This window comes from Mustela erminea, chromosome 16, assembly GCF_009829155.1.
Source record: "Mustela erminea isolate mMusErm1 chromosome 16, mMusErm1.Pri, whole genome shotgun sequence".
Lineage (NCBI taxonomy): Eukaryota > Metazoa > Chordata > Mammalia > Carnivora > Mustelidae > Mustela > Mustela erminea.
The window spans coordinates 17,537,883-17,551,703 of NC_045629.1; the positions used below are offsets into that span (position 1 = coordinate 17,537,883).

The 13,821-nt window shown below is 41.4% G+C and overlaps 1 long non-coding RNA gene across 2 annotated transcripts in view; it reads right to left on the reverse strand.

Annotated features, from left to right (window-relative positions):
* LOC116575094 overlaps positions 1-13,302 on the reverse strand; it is a 77,754-nt gene extending 64,452 nt beyond the window's left edge. For both annotated transcript variants that reach the window (XR_004279609.1, XR_004279608.1), the window contains exon 1: positions 13,081-13,302. This is a non-coding gene — a long non-coding RNA (uncharacterized LOC116575094). The remainder of the gene's footprint in view (positions 1-13,080) is intronic.
* Between the last annotated feature and the right edge of the window lie 519 nt (positions 13,303-13,821).

The window sequence follows — 13,821 nt, forward strand, 5'->3', positions numbered from 1 at the left end:
GGTACAGGTCTGTGAACCATCAGTCTTACACAATTCACAGCACTCACCATAGCACATACCCTCCCCAATGTCCATAACCCAGCCACCCTATCTCCCCATCCCACCCCCCAGCAACCCTCACATTTTTTCCTGAGATTATGAGTCTCTTATGGGGCGCCTGGGTGGCTCAGTGGGTTAAGCCGCTGCCTTGGCTCAGGTCATGATCTCAGGGTCCTGGGATCGAGTCCCGCATTGGGCTCTCTGCTCGGCAGGGAGTCTGCTTCCTCCTCTCCCTCTCTCTGCCTGCCTCTCTGCCTACTTGTGATCTCTCTCTGTCAAATAAATAAATAAAATCTTTAAAAAAAAAAAAAAAAGAGTCTCTTATGGCTTGTCTCCCTCCTCAGTCCCATCTTGTTTCATTTTTTTCCTCCCTGCCCCCCACGACTCCCAACCCTATCTCTCAAATTCCTCCTATCAGAGAGATCATATGATAATTGTCATTCTCTGATTGACTTATTTCGCTCAGCATAATACCCTCTAGTTCCATCCACTTAATTGCAATGGCAAAATTTCAGTATTTTTGATGGCTGCATAGTATTTAGATAGATAGATAGATAGATAGATAGATAGATATCTCACATCTTCTTTATCCATTCATCTGCTGATGGACATCTAGGTTCTTTCTATCATTTGGCTATTGTGAACATGGCTGCTATAAACATCCGGGTGCACGTGCCCCTTCAGACAACTACATTTGTATATTTAGGGTAAATATCCACTGGGTCAAAGGGTAGCTCTATTTCCAACATTTTGAGGAAGCTCCACACTCTTTCCCAGAGCGGCTGCACCAGCTTGCATTCCCACCAACAGTGTAGTAGGAGGGTTCCCCTTTCTCCACAACCTCGCCAACATCTGTCATTTCCTGACCTGTTAATTTTAGCCATTCTGACTCTGTATCTCACTGTAGTTTTGATTTTTATTTCCCTAATGCCGAGTGATGTTGAGAACTTTTTCATTTGTCTGTTAGCCATTTGGATGTCTTCTTTGCAGACATGTCTGTTCATATCTTCTGCCCATTTCTTGATTGGATTATGTGTTCTTTGGGTGTTGAGTTTGACTAAGTTCTTTATAGATTTTGGATACTAGCCCTTTAGATGATATGTCATTTGCAAATATTTTCTCCCATTCTGCTGGCTATCTTTTGTTTTGTTGACTGTTTCCTTTGCTGTGCAAAATCTTTTGATCTTGATGAAGTCCCAATAGTTCATTTTTGCCCTTGCTTCCCTTGCCTTTGCTGATATTTTTAAGAAGAGGTTGCTGCAGTTGAGGTTGAAAAGGTTGCTGCCTGTTCTCCTCAAGGATTTTGATGGATTCCTGTCTCACATTTACGTCTTTCATCCATTTTGAGTCTATTTTTGTGTGTGGTGTAAGGAAATGGTCCAGTTTTGTTCTTCTGCAAAGTGACTGTCCAATTTTCCCAACACCATTTGTTGAAGAGACTGTCTTTTTCCATCGGACATTCTTTCCTGCTTTGTCAAACATTAGTTGACCACAGAGTTGAGGGTCCATTTCTGGACTCTCTATTCTGTTCCATTGATCTATGTGTCTGTTTTTGTGCCAGTACCACACTGTCTTGATGAATACAGCTTTGTAATAGAGCTTGAAGTCTGGAATTGCGATGCCACCAACTTTGGCTTTCTTTTTGAACATTCCTCTAGCTATTAACGTTCTTTTCTGGTTCCATATAAATTTTAGGATTATTTGTTCCTTTTTTTTAAGATTTTATTTATTTGTCAGAGAGTGAGAGAGACACAAATAGGCAGAGAGAGAGGGGGAAGCAGGCTCCCCGCTGGGCAGAGAGCCCAATGAGGGGCTTGATTCTAGGACCCTGAGATCACAACCTGAGCTGAAGGCAGAGGCTTAACCCACTGAGCTACCCAGGCACCCCATTTGTTCCATTTTAAAAGATTTTTTTTTTAATTGGAAAAACTTTAGATACACTGACAAAGCCAAAAAAAAAAAATTCAAATTGCTAAAGCCAGGAATAAAAGTAAATTACATCACTGTCAACTTCAAAGAAATAAAAATGAATATAAGGGAATAGTATGAACAAATGTATGCCAAGAAATTAGACAACCTAGATGCAATGGACAAATTCCTAGCAAGACCCAAACTACCAAAATTGATTTTAAAAAAAATAAAAGGAAGAAAGAGAAAAGAAAAGAAAAATCTTAATAGACCTACAACAAATAAAGAGATTATAAGAGCATGGTAGTCACAATAATGGCACCCCAACAATGTCCATGTCCTAATCCCCTAAACCTGTGAATATGTTAGGTTACATGGCAAAAGAGATTTAAGGTTGCATAGAGAATTAGGGTTTCTAATAAAATGACCTTAAAATAGGGAGATTATCCTGGATTATCTGGGTTGACCCAATTTAATCAAGAGGCCTTAAAGTGGAAAACAGAAGTAGAAGGTTGTCAGAGAATGCCACGTGAGGAGGATTGAAACCCCTGTTGCCGGCTTCCAAGATAAAGGAGGAGGCCAAACACCAAGGAGTACAGGCAGCCTCTAGAAGCCAGAGAATGCCAGCAGTAGTATTCTCCCATTAACCCAATCAGCCCTGCTGGCACTTTGACTTTAGCCCAGTAAGATCTGTGTCAGACTTCTAACAAATTTGCAAGGTAATAGATTTGTGTTGCTTTATACCACTCAGTGTGTAGTAAGTTTTTACAGCAGTGATGGAAAGCTAACAGAGGTTATAGCGATGAGAGTGGGGTTCTGATGCAACAAATACATAAACGTGTGGCAGTAACTTTTGAAATGGACAGTTGGCAGAGGCTGGAAAGTTTCTGAGATGCAGGATAGGAAAAGCAGAAATATGGGTACTAAAAACTCTGCTGGTGAAGCCTTGGAAAGAAGTGAGGAAGTGTGGTAAGGAAAACATGTATCACCTCACACAGTACCTAAATCATGTCGACAGACTGTTGGAAGAATGACAGGAGAAAGAGTTAAGCAAAAAAGGAACCAGGACTTGATGGTTTGGGGGAATTTTCAGCTTTATCAGATTGCCAAAGATGCTAAAATTTAAGGGATGTACCTTCAGGAAAGAAAAAGCTGAGTCTGTGGCTGCATAAACTTTTGCTAATACCTCAGATCAATCAAAAGGTCAGAATATTCAGTCACATATCACACAAAAGGCCCTTTAAAAAGATTAAGTTTGTGTCGCATAAATCCCTTCAGCTGTCTCAGTAGAGGCCAAAACTAAAGATGGGATTATCTAAGAAATATCTTGGAGGATCCTCACCAATATGGAGCGAATCCCATAACATAACAGGAGACCCACAAGGTTCTTGAGAATTTTAAATACTAGCAGAAGCAAGACTAGCTTGGACCCAAAGGACAGAGAGACTACAAAATGAAAGAAGGCTGTTAAGACACCCAAAATTTTACAAGCAGGAGTCAACCCAGCTGCAAGACATGTTACCTTTGACAAAAAAGAAAGGATAATTCTGAGGGCAGAATTGAGTGCCCAGAGGGGAGAGTCAAGATTTACAGAGAATTATTCCCACAACTTGAAACCTAATAGAGTTTTCCAGCCAGAAAAATTGCTTGGGACCAGTGCCTCCTTTTTTTGTTCCATTTTTATACAGGAATGTCTGTAACTGTTAGGCTATGTTTGTCCCACCACTATATTTATGTGCAGATAATCTGCTTCATCCACAGATGAAGACAAAATTTGCCCTGAAATGGATTATTACAAGAATCTCACCATACCTAATTTGTATGATTTAAACTGATATTTGAACCTTTGAGCTAAAAATATTTAGAATAGGGACGCCTGGGTGGCTCAGTTGGTTAAGCAGCTGCCCTCGGCTCAGGTCATGATCCCAGCGTCCTGGGATGGAGTCCCACATCGGGCTCCTTGCTCGGCAGGGAGCCTGCTTCTCCCTCTGCCTCTGCCTGCCATTCTGTCTGCCTGTGCTCGCTCACTCTCCCTCTCTCTGACAAATAAATAAATAAAATCTTTTAAATAAATAAATAAATAAATAAAAATAAAAAATATTTAGAATAGATTGTGAAGTTTGAGTTGATGCTATAACAGGTTGAGAATTTAAGATGTATGTCCCCACAAAAACTTGTACATAAATGTTCATAACATTATTGATGACAACCAAAAAGTAGAAACAATCCAAATGTCTACCAGCTGATGAATGGACAAATAAAACATGGTATATTCACATGATGGAATATTATTTGATCATAAAAAGAAATGAAGTTTTGATACATGCTACAACACAAAAGAACTTTGAAAATGTGCTAGGTCAAAGAAGTCAGACACAAAGGCCACATGTTGTATGATTCCATTTTTTAAATATATTTTTTTAATTTATTTATTTGTCAGAGAGCACAAGCAGGGGGAGCAGCAGGCAGAGGGAGAAACAAGCTCCCTGCTGAGCAAGGAGCCCAATGTGGGACTCAATCCTAGGACTCTGAAATCATGACCTGAGCTGAAGGCAGACACTGAACCAACTGGGTGGACCAGGCATCCCTTTATGATTCCATTTTTAATGAAATGTCCAGAATATGCAAATCCATAGAAACAGAAAATAGATTAGAGATTGCCATTGATTTGGGAGACAGAAATGACCATTATGGCTATGCAGTTTCTTTTCTGCGGTTCCTTCCTGGAATTAGTGGTAATAGATGTATAATTCTGTGAATATTCTAAAAAACACTGAATTGTACACTTAAAAAAGAGTGAACTTAACGGTATATGAATTATATCTCAATAAAGCAGTTAATTTTTAAAAGTCATTTCTTAGTAATATCTACTTAGATGATAATCATGAAAATTTTTCTTTTGAGAATAAAAATTTCATTATATCTTCCCAACTCTAACATCCTAGCCTTCATGGAGGAAGGCTAAAAATATTAGGTTCCACTTTGTTTCTTTTAATGCTTAAAACCCAGCTTTTCATTTATCTGTATTTAAAGCCATAAATGTTGAATTTATCATTTTCACTCATTCAAGAAACATTTGTTGAGTGATGGGGCCACATCTAAAGATGAAGTAGTAGTCTTTGTCTTCAAGGAGGTTCATAAAGGACTCAAAGAAATAAAAATAAAATGTGTTGAAGTAAATGTGCCACTTTCTCATCCTCCCACTTACCTTCAAGTATGTGTATATACTCTACCTTCTCTCAGGTTACTTCAAATTCTTATAACCATTCCTTATATCCAATGCCGTGCTTTACAAGGGTATTTCCCCCACAATTATATTCTCTCCTGCATTTTCAATTTTTCCTTCTCTACTAGATTATTCCCATTAGCATACAAACATGCACACATTACTCTGAGATCATTTTTTTAAGTTTCTTTTGACCTGACTTCTCTCCTTCTGATACTACTGTTTTTCTTTCCTTCTTCTTACAGCAAAACTCCTTGAAATGATACTCAGTTACTACCAGTTCCTCCTCTCCCATTTTCTCTTGAATTTGTCACTTGGGTTTTTCATCCCAACTATGGCACTGACACTCATTTTTTCAAAGTCACCAGTGACCCAAACACCAGCCACTCCAGGTCTGAACCTTACTTTCTATATCCTCCAAATTTCTTTTGCTCATATCTTTTCTCCACACTATATCCTTATGGTCACTCAAGGCAAGAGGTCTTTAACTCCTCTTTTCCTTCACCTCCTACATCTGGTCTCTCAACAAACTCTATCAGCATTACTTTCAAAATACATCAAGAATTTGAACACTGCTCACCATCTTGACCAATCTTCACCAAAGAGCACCTCTCTTCTAGTTTACTTCAATGACCTCCTAACCAGTTTCTCTCCTTCAGTCCTTTTCAGAAGAATCTACTCTAAACCCAGTCAGATCATATTATTTCTGTACTCAAATCCTGCAAAGATGACCTAACTCACTCAAAGTTGTTACTATGACATGAAAGACCCTACGTGATTGGGCTCAACATTGCCTCACTTATCTCATCTTCTGACACTCTCACCTGCTCCTTACTCCAGCCACGCTGGCCTTCCTGCAGTTCCTCAAACACATCAGGAACACGTCTACAGCATGACCTCTGTGTGTGCTGGACCCTTGGTCCAGGATGCTCTTCCCCTAAGTAACTTCCTTACTGTGTTCAGATCTTCATTCAAAATTTAGATATTCAGCGAGGCTTTCCTTGGCCACCCCATTATACTCCAATATCCCCTAACAATTTATATCTTTTCCTCTAATATACTTTTTTCCTACAGCTATCACTATATTTCATTCACGGAACTTTTTTATCATCTGTCTCCCTCACTTGAATGTAAGTTCCATGAAAGCAGAGATTCTACTTTGTTTATAGTGTACCCCAACACATGGATAAGAATCAGGCTATATGCAAGACACATGGCGCTAAGAAATGAATTCTTAAATGCATAATAAATTAAGGTATCCAGATGATGTTATTAAAACAAAGAAGAGGGGTGCCTGGGTGACTCAGTCAGTTAAACGTCTGCCTTCCCAGGGTCCTGGGATTAAGCTCCATGGCCTTTCTGCTCAGCAAGGAGCTTGCTTCTCTTTCTCCCTCTGCTGTTCCCCGATTGTTTTCTCCCTCTCTCTCTCTCTCTCTCTCTCTCTGTGTCAAATAAATAAATAAAATATTTTTAAAAAATAAAAAACAAAGGAGAGAATGGAGTTCACATAAAGAAGAAAATGAGCACTTGTTCTTAGATAAAATTATAATTTGTCTCTCATTGTGATGAATTCTGCACCAATCTAATTCTTCATCTTTTTTCTTTTAAGATTTTATTTATTTATTTGACAGAGAGAGATCACAAGTAGTCAGAGAGGCAGGCGCAGGCTCCCCGCTGAGCAGACAGCCTGATGTGGGGCTCGACCCCAAGACCCTGGGATCATGACCTGAGCCAAAGGCAGAGGCTTAACCCACTGAGTCACCCAGGCGCCCCTAATTCTTCATCTTTTAAGCACCAATTCATGTTTCACCTTTTCAATGAATTCTTCTCTGATGGTCCTACTATTCTAGCATTCTCTTCCTTGCCCATCTCCTAAACCCTTACAATCAACATTAATCAGTTACCACTTAAAAGCCTTATATGGAACATTAGCTATACGTGTGTTTTTGTGGCTAAACTTGCAACTATTTTTCCAACCCTTTGTCATCTCTTTGAGAACATGACCCTCATCTTATACTTCTCTGTATATCCCAACACCCACCACTAAGAATTAATGTAGTTTTATGTGTGGTTGGTTTGTTTTAACTGGGTATGGGAGAGACCAGAACATTAAGATGTGTTTGTTTTTTTTTTAAGATTTTTATTTATTTATTTGACAGACAGAGATCACAAGTAGGCAGAGAGGCAGGCAGAGAGAGGAGGAAGCAGGCTCCCTGCTGAACAGAGAGCTCAATGCGGGACTCAATTCCAAGACCCTGAGATCATGACCCGAGCCGAAGGCAGAGGCTTTAACCCACTGAGCCACCCAAGCACCCCCATTAAGCTGTTTTAAAATGTCAAGATTCAGCAATGCTCAGAGCCCTGGGCACACCTAGAAGTCTCCCAGAAGAAATATATCTGAATAATAGGGGAAGATGACAATGACGAGATTAGGGATGCACTTCTTCTCTTTCTTCCCCACCCCCACCACTTTTTTTTAATTGTGGAAGCACATATATAACAAAATTAACCATTTTAACTATTTTTAAGTGTACGGTCAGTGGCATTCAGTGTATCCACATTGTGATGCATAATCACCTTTTTTATATAAGCCTTCGTAAATACCTCAGAGGTAGGTAAAAGATTTTCATATTCTGCCTTATAGAGCAGAATTGCATCAATACCAGCCCCCCAAATTTCTGGGGGCCAAAGTTGCCTTTCATCTTTTTTTCAAGTTACCCCATCATTACCAAAAAGATCAGTGTAAATATCATTAAAAATTAGACAGAAGTAAGAAAACACAGATAAACATCAAAAAGTACTCAGAGCAAATTTGGCAAATGACTTTTAAAGCTATTCCAAATAAAATTTAAAAAAAAAATGTTCCAAATAACCCTAAAGATAACTTTCAGTAATTGTATATCATTATCGAGAAAGTTTCAGAGCAATGAAGCTTGTTTACCCAAAGTCTTACCCAAAGTCTACTTTGCAACTCTGTATGTTACAGGTACTTCACAACAAATCATTCTGCACAATAGAATGCCTTCGGCTCAGGTCATGATCTCAGGGTCCTGGATGGAGCCCCACGTTGGTTCTCTCTGCTCAGCAGGGACCCTCCCCCCGCCGCCACCTGCTTATGATCTCTGTCAAATAAATAAATAAAAGATTTTTTTAAAAAATAAAGTAACAGAACATGATTTTGGAGGCACCAGGGTGGCTCAGTCAGTTAAGCGGCTGCGTTCAGCCGAAGTCATGACCCCAGGGTCCTAGGATTGAGCTTCATCCAGCCATCCTGCTCAGCAGGGAGTCTGCTTCTCTCTCTACCCCTCCCCACCTTCAGGTATGCACTCACTCATTCGCGCGCTCTCTCAAATAAATAAAGTCTTTTACAAAAAAACAATTTAAAAAATAACATGATTTTGTATTAGTAGTCATGGTATTAAATTCTCTCCAGCTTGAATTTTTTTTATAAATGTGAAGCCTATCTATATATTGTGATTTCAATGGCTATTGCCCTTGTGATGACTTTGGGATCAGCCCCAAACATGCAAGCAAAAACCTTGTCTTATTTACAAATCTATCCACCTGTAGAAGCAAATAGACGCAACCATAAGAACAGCACACTTTAAAATGTTATCACTGCAGTGGAGTACTGCAGATGTTTAAAATATGAAAAATCGGTGGTAAACTTCATTTAAATTACTCCCATAGTTAAGGATAACTCCCAAAGTACATTCCCGAGTTACTTTCAAATTCCCTGCATATTTACAACAATGAGCAGACCTGGCTCTACCCAGCTCCTGAGAGGTCTCAAACTCTCTCCCTGGAGTCCCATTGGCTCCCCTCACAGAGGCTGACATCTCCTCCCAAGGGGGAGGCAAGACAACTCAAACTCCTGAATGCACGCACTTTGCCTCAGCGACCTTTCTCTTCCCAAGGTTGCAATGACCTATGCAACACTCCTTTTCCTCCCCTTTCTTTTCCTAGCCTCCACCCCGCCTCTTTTGTAATTATTTTCCCCAGAAACCTCTTTAAGCTCTTAGCGGCTTAGCTGAGACCTAAGTTCTGCTAGGTTGTTCCAGGTGCCAATTAATTTCGCAGCTGGAAGTGCACAACTGAGGTTTGTGTCAAGTTGATGTGCTGAGGTATTGTAAATAAAGAAGAAACAGAACTCTACCAACCATCAGAAGTTAAATCTTTATTTTAAAACCGACAAGGAATTTAGTATTAAATTCATTACTGGAATAAGAAATAGTCAACATGGCAATTGCAGACAGAAACTGCAAGCACTTTATGTGAGGTATACTCTTCTGGACTCTAGTTAGACAGCTTCTTTAAAGCTGTCTTTCATACCCAAACACTGTCCTATCCGTCAGTTACAGTCACTTGCTGGCTCAGTCACAAAAGCTCCCTGTCAACTCTGGACAGGATTTTGACAGCTTCCAGAGCATCAGTTCTGTCACTAACACTTATTTCTCTTCAACCTACATAAGATCATATTAATTGAACCAGGCTAGAGACATTCTCTTTCTGTTAAGATCAACCTTGAGGCCAGACCTGTCCTCACTGTGAGTTTTCCCGCAGGGTCCTTTTCAAGGCTCTCCCTCTCGCTCCCTCTAAGTTGCCTCAGTCAGTGACTCAGTTTGTGGGAGTCACGCTCAAGAACACAAAAATGTTTTCCTCAGTTGACACTCCATTGACTTTGAAGGTGAATTCCTTTAGAGGTGTGCTTCTGCTAAAAATTATAACTGGCACATTCAGGTCAATTATCCCTCCCCCCAATCCATCCTGACATATCTCCCTCTCAGGCAGTAAGAACTGCCACCTCTCTCAGAATACCCACTTCTCAGAAAATATCTCAGCCAGGGGACTGTCTGGGCTGCTCAAGTGAGGGAGCATTCCAAGCTATCTCCTCAAGGAAGCTGCCACATACTTTGCTTTTCTTTCACACATTTCTCACATACGTCATAAAAACTCATACAACACACAAGGTATATGGTTCTTTTCCTGTGGTATTCCACAGGATACCACATGACTTCTCATTGATTTATGCAGAAATGACATGAATGTGTTAGTATATGCTGTCTACTTTCACTAACATGACTACAAGAGGAAAAAAGAGAATAAAACACAGGTGCTCAATATATTAATTGCTTTCCTATGTTCTTTCCCACTACTTCCTCTTCTTTCTCCTGGAGTCCAACCAAATCACATTCTCACCAGGCTGGTGTATTAGTCATATTGTAGCAAGCTGTTTATCATAGAGACTCCCAAATACAACAATATAGAAGACACTTCTCTCTCTCCCATAACAACTTAAGAGATAGACAATTCTGGGGGTTGATAGCTCTGCTCCATGAAATCATTCAGGTACACACAACCCTTCTCTATTTTTGTTCCTCTATATCCAAGAGTGTTGCCCTCATCTGCATTTTTAGAGATGACTAACCATACCACAGTCTGCAAGAAGGAGAAAGTAGACTAGTACATGTGACTTCTGCTTCTATTGCTTCTATCCCATTGGCCAGAAGTTGGGGAATGTAGTCCCTAGTTGGACAGCCATGCACCCATTGAAATTTGGGAATTCTTTAACTGAAGGAAGAACTGAAGGAGAGAATGGATATGGGGTGTGAGTCAATTAGCATTATAGTCTGTGCCAGTTCAGATTTAGGCTTAGAGAATGCCAGGTTTGCCCAGTCTGGGCACAAGGACTATAACATTTCTCCTACCAGATCCTTGAGAAGCCTCTGCTACCGGTACAGTGCTAACACTGTCAGCTGGTATCTTTATTTATTTATGTATTTATTTGAGAGAAAGCAAGAGAGAGCAAGCACTAATCAGGTGGGGGAATGGCAGGGAAGAGGGAGAGGGAGTTGCAGACTCCCTGCTGAGCAGGAACTCGACGTGGGCTCCATGCCAGGACCCTGGAATCATTTTCTGAGGGAAAGGCAAACACTTAACTGACTGAGCCACCCAGGCACCCCTGGAATCTTTTTACATCTCAAGCCTTGTGCTAAATAATTTACATATACTAACTCATTTAACCCTCACACAAAACATATGAAGTGGATATTATGGTTCCCATTTGAGAGATAAGAACTTAATTTAGAGGAGTAAAGCAACTTTCCCAAGCTCAGACAGCTTAAGTGCCAAAGTCAGGAGGACAGGGTAGAGTGAGGTGGTCACATGAGTTATAGGTAAATTTGAGGTAAACTAGACCATTATGCAAAGCTCTGAGCTAACAGAGACTGAAAGCTAGTTTTCCAGAAGGAACTCCAGTGGAGACAGGGAACCAGACGGAGGGCAGAAGGCTGTTCAGACTAGCTGATGCACGTTGCCAGAGTTAAGTAGATGAGCCATGACCTGTTCTCACCAAGGGACTAAGCCGAAGAGTTGGAACCTACCAAATGCTGGGTGTAGAAGTAATTCGCCATTTTCTGTCCACCCCTCCTCACCGGAAGAGGGTCTCCCTGCATAGTGCCATAATCAGTGACCACGTTTTAGGGCTTGGAAGGGACTCTGTCCATATTGAGTCATTGGCCACATAGGTTGGATATCACCCTTTATTCAGAATCTGTCTAGGCTTTGGGAATATAGAGATATTCAGGCACAAAATCATCCCTTCTCTGCAAGGTCTAGCAGGGAAAACAGACATTCCATACCGTGCTCCTAATAATGTATAACAATTGTAGTAGGGAAAGTAGTGGCTGGTGAGAGGCATCGCCTGCCTGACGTAAAGAGGGAGGGACCAGGGGCACCTGGGTGGCTCAGTGGGTTAAAGCCTCTGCCTTCAACTCAGGTCATGGTTCCGGGCCCTTGGGATCGAGCCCCACACACGGCTCTTTGCTGTGCAGGAAGACTGTTTCCTCCTCTCTCTCTTTCTCTCTGTCTGCCTCTCTGCCTACTTGTGATCTCCTCTGTCTGTCAAATAAATAAATAAAATCTTTAAAAAAAAAAATCCTTCTTTTAAAAAAAAAAAAAAGGAGGAAGGGACCTTTTGCATCCAGGAGGCAGGAGCCCAATCCTAACCCAGAGGGAGGGGCCCATTCTCCCTCCAGAAGGACTCGTACTTGTGACCATAGTACACAACGAGTCTTGCTGCTTTGAGCCGCTCTCACATGTTAAAGAATCAGCTTCTTGTGGGGCACCTAGGTAGTGCAGTTGGTTGGGTGGCTGACTCTTGGTTTCAGCTCTGGTGGTGATCTCAGGGTCCTGAGATGGAGTCCCCGGCTCCACAGCGCAGAGTCTGCTTGAGCTTCTCTCTTCCTCTCCCCTGCACCCTTCACGCCCCTCCCCTGCCCTGGCGCTCAAGTGCTCCCGCTCTCTCGCTCAAATAAATAAATCCTTAAAAATAACAAGAACTGGGGGGCGCCTGGGTGGCTCAGTGGATTAGGCCGCTGCCTTCGGCTCAGCTCATGATCTCAGTGTCCTGGGATCGAGCCCCGCATCGGCCTCTTTGCTCAGCGGGAGCCTGCTTCTCTCTCTCTCTCTCTGCCTGACTCTCCACCTACTTGTGATCTCTCTCTCTCTGTCAAATAAATAAATAAAATCTTTAAAAAAAATAAAATAAAATAAAAAAATAACAAGAACTGGCTTATCGTACCACTGACTTTCCTCTCAGATTCTCATTTCCAAATCCTGACTCTTTCATTTTAATTTGATCTTTATCAAGGACTATCTTCCCCCCCACGCCCACGATTGTTCCTGGTACAGTGGTTCCCCCTTATCTGTAGGGGATACATTCCAAGACCCCACAATGGGTGTCTGAAACAGGAACTCTTCCCAAACCCTACATATACCGTCTTTTTCCCATACATATATACCTATGATAAAGTTAACTTATAAATTAGGCACAGTAAGAGATTAACAACAAAACTAACGCAAATTTCCGCTTCCCTCTTCACAATTTCACGAAGATTTGTTCTTACCGTAAATCTTGGCAGCCGCGGCATACGGTTCTTTTTCTTTCCTTATCAAGTTGAAAACTTTCACCTTTTCACTTAACAGAAGCACTTGGAGGCTTCTCTCTGCCATATGCTAATTGCCACCATCACTGACTTGTGCTTTGGGACCATTATTAAGTAAAATAAAGGTTACCTAAACACAGGCCCTGCAGTCCCCGAGGCAGGAGATCTGAAAACCCAAGCGGGCGCAGCCTTCACAGTGCGCATGCGCCGGGAAAGGACGGCTGCAGGTCCGGGGCGGGACAGGAGCACACCCCGCAGATTCATAACGCTGCTCCCAGGGGCTCGAGAAGCTTAGAATTTATGAATTGTTTAATTCTGGAATTTTCCAGGTAATATTTTCAGACCATGGGTAACTGAAACCACGGGCAGCAACACCACGGAGAAGAGGGTATTACTCTACTGATGCTTTCTTTAATCCTTTCAACTCCACGCATCAGACTCCCCTGCCCCAAACTTTTTCCCTGAGGCAACCAGTGTACGACAGACTGTATCCTGTAAATGATCCGTTGCTACCAAATGTTAGTTACAATCACTACTGTTAGTGAAAATAAAATGCCAGAATACTCGTATCATCAGCCCAACCAGCACACCCCTCGAAACTTTACAGGCTGAAACACCTTTGGCAAATCTTCAGAGGATCAGAAGCCTATACCACCCTGAAAAAGAATAAAGTGACGGATAATGAACAGTCCTGATGTCATT